Genomic DNA, 3,000 nt, shown 5'->3' with positions numbered 1-3,000 from the left:
GACACTGATGTTAGACATCTTCACTTTTTTTTTTTTTTTTTTAAATGAATAGTCTTACTACATAACCCGGGCTGGCCTGGAACCACCTTCCGATCCTCCTGCATCAGACACACAGCACTTCCTTCCCGCGTCTAAAAGTCGGTCTTTAAATATTTCCCAAGGTCATTCCCAGATTCAAGGCCATCACTTTCTGAGAAAGGTCAAGTCTTAGTGCCTCTCTGGCGGGGTGAGACCCTCTCTCCACCAGGGACAGCACCTTACCTCGCTTGAACTCTTCCAGGACAGCGTCCAATTTGGTGTCGTTGAAGACGAAGTGGAGTGGATGGTTGTAAAAGCGGGTGATGGTGCTGAGCGGCGTGCAGTCCTCAGGGTCCACGAAGGTCAAGTCTTTGAGTACAGTATGTCCACGATGTTGGAGCGCTCCTCCTCGTACACTGGGATGCGCGTGTGGCCGCTCTGCATGATACTGGCTAGGACGCCGAAGTCCAGGACAGCGCCGGAGTCCAGCATAAAGCAGTCTTCGAGGGGCGTGAGCACGTCCTCCACGGTCCGGTAGCGCAGGACGCCCTTGCTCAGATCGCTGTAGGGTCGCCGCCGCCGCGCGCCAGCTCCAGCACGCGCTCACGCAGACGCCCCGGCCGCGCTGCCAGCTCCAGCAGCTGCCCCACCGGCAGCGCCACGGCAAGGTGAGCAGCACCGCCAGGCGGCTGAGGCCCAGCGCGCGCGGCGCCAGCGCCAGCGCCCAGCGGCCGCTCACGGCGACCGGCAGCACCTCGCCCACCAGGAACACCAGCCCCGCGCAGCCCAGCACCGCGGGCACGGCGCGCTGGCCGACCGCTCGGTACAGCAGCACGGCCAGGGCCGCCTGCGCCAGGCTGGCCAGCAGCAGCAGCGCGCCCAGGGCGCAGCCGGCCCATCGCCGCGCAGGTTCCAGGCGCCGCGCAGCCGCGCGCTCCGCCTCCGAGCCGCTCTCGCGCAGCACCTGCACCTCGGCCGGCGCCAGCGCCAGCGCGCTCAGCTGCAGGCCGCGCGCCACGGCCGCCAGGGCCAGCAAGCCGGCCGCCCCCAGCCCCAGCGCCCAGGCGGCGCCGCCTCCTCGGCGGCCCCGCCGCCCGGCTCCACGCGCACCGCCAGCAGCGCGGAGCGCGGGCGCCCGGCCTCGGTGCGCAGGCGCAGCAGGGCACGCCACTCGCCCGTGGGGCGGCCGCCTCCTCGGCTCCGTGGCCCGGCCGCCCTCGGGCAGCCTGCGCCCTCCGTGGCCACCCAGGTCCAGGAGCTGTTGTTGGCTAAGCCGGAGCAGAAGAGTCGCAGGCAGAAAGTGGCCTCCGGCGCTGCCCTTCCGCGCAGCGAGCCTGCGCCCGGCGCGCTGTCCTCCTCCATGCAGAAGCCCAGCAGTCCCGCTCCCGGCGCCGCCTCCCCCGGTGCTGCCCAGACAGAGCGCGGCAAGCACCCAACCCAGCCAACCCGCCACCGCCGCCGCTGCCGCCGCAGCCGCCGCCGCCATGGCCTGCTACCCCTTCTGGGCCTCAGGCGCAGCCTACCCCACTCACCCGCGCCTCTGCCGCTGCGGCCAATCGGAGCAGGCCTTCGTGTCACTTAGACCAATAGGCGGCCGGCGGGGGCGGGCTCCGGGGAGAACTAGGCTGCGCCGGGGAGTAAACAAGCGGCGCGGGGCGGGCCGGGGCCGGGGGCGTGGGGCTCGGGCGGCGAGGGAGGATTCCCGAGCGGCGGTCTGGGACGACCTAAGGGTCTCCGCGCGTGTGTAGGAGAAAAGGAAGATTGTTAACCGCCTAGCCTGCAAGGTTTAGAGCTGAATACGAACCAGGGACTGGGTGCACGGAAGCCAGAGGTTCTTTGTTTATAAGATTTATTTTCTAGTTCTGCGTATGTGTGTGGGTTTTTGCATGCGAGTGCTGTGCTCTAGGAGGCCAGAAGAGGGCGTCGGATTCCCCCGGAGCTGGAGTTACTAGCTGGTGTGAGGTGGTGTGTTGGGAATTGAACCAGCCTCAGCACGCATTCTTCACCTCTGAGCCAGCCCTCCAGCCCCATTGATTTGTTTTAAAACTAAGGTTTCTTGAAGGTGTTCCTACTTTGCGTCAGACTCTGTAGACATCAAGACACACACTTGCTTTTGAGGAGTTGCCCTGACAGGGAGACTCATAGTAAATACTCAAACCCTTAAAAATCAGTTTCCTTGAATCCTCACAGCTGCTTCATGTAATCAGTCTTACAAGGGAAAGCAATGCGCACAGACTGTGTGCGCCTTTGGGTTCTGATGTGCGAATTCCTCGGGTAGAGGATCTTTATGTCCTCATTTTAGAAGACAATACATCAATTGGGTGGCGTGTTCTTCACCCTTTGCATTTGGTCTTTATGTGATTAACTTCTCTATAGTATCCACATACTTTGTATTTTTCTCTATACTCCCCGCCAAGTCCTAGTACAAGTACACTTGTTATACATGTCAATTTAAATAATATTTTTAAAGATTAGTTTTATGTGTATGTGTGGACTCAAATGTGTATATATGCACTGTGTGTGTAGGTTCCCAAGGATACCAGAAGAGGGCACTGCATATCCATATTCACAGGAACTGGAATTCCTGGCATTTGTGAGCCACCATGTGGGTTCTGGGAACCAGGTCTTCTGTAGAGCAGTAAGTACTCTTAACTGCTGAGCCATCTCTCCAGCCCATTAAATGATTTTTAAAAAAGGATTCTGTAGACGTAACTCACTGCCCTGAAAATACAAACTTAAAAAAGTATGTGCAATATGGTCTAAAGTTGTGTAGAAGATAAGGTGCAAAAAGAGGCCCATGAGGAAAGATCAAGAGGGAAGATGTTTTGTGAAAAAAATCTGATCCAGATGTGGCAGCACATTTGTAATCCTAGCAGAGGCCAGCTAGGGCTATATAGTGAGATCCTGTCTCAAACTCAGAACAAGGGACTGGAGAGATGGCTCTGTGGTTAAGAGTACATGCTGCTCTTGCAGAGGACCCTA

At 59.0% G+C, this 3,000-nt stretch overlaps 1 pseudogene; it reads right to left on the bottom strand.

The window, feature by feature from the left end:
- Positions 1 to 104: 104 nt before the first annotated feature.
- Positions 105 to 1,568, bottom strand: LOC119087159 (annotated as a pseudogene).
- Positions 1,569 to 3,000: the final 1,432 nt, after the last annotated feature.

This window comes from Peromyscus leucopus, unplaced genomic scaffold (assembly GCF_004664715.2).
Source record: "Peromyscus leucopus breed LL Stock unplaced genomic scaffold, UCI_PerLeu_2.1 scaffold_160, whole genome shotgun sequence".
NCBI classification, from domain to species: Eukaryota; Metazoa; Chordata; class Mammalia; order Rodentia; family Cricetidae; genus Peromyscus; species Peromyscus leucopus.
This window is presented reverse-complemented; position numbering and strand designations above follow the sequence as displayed.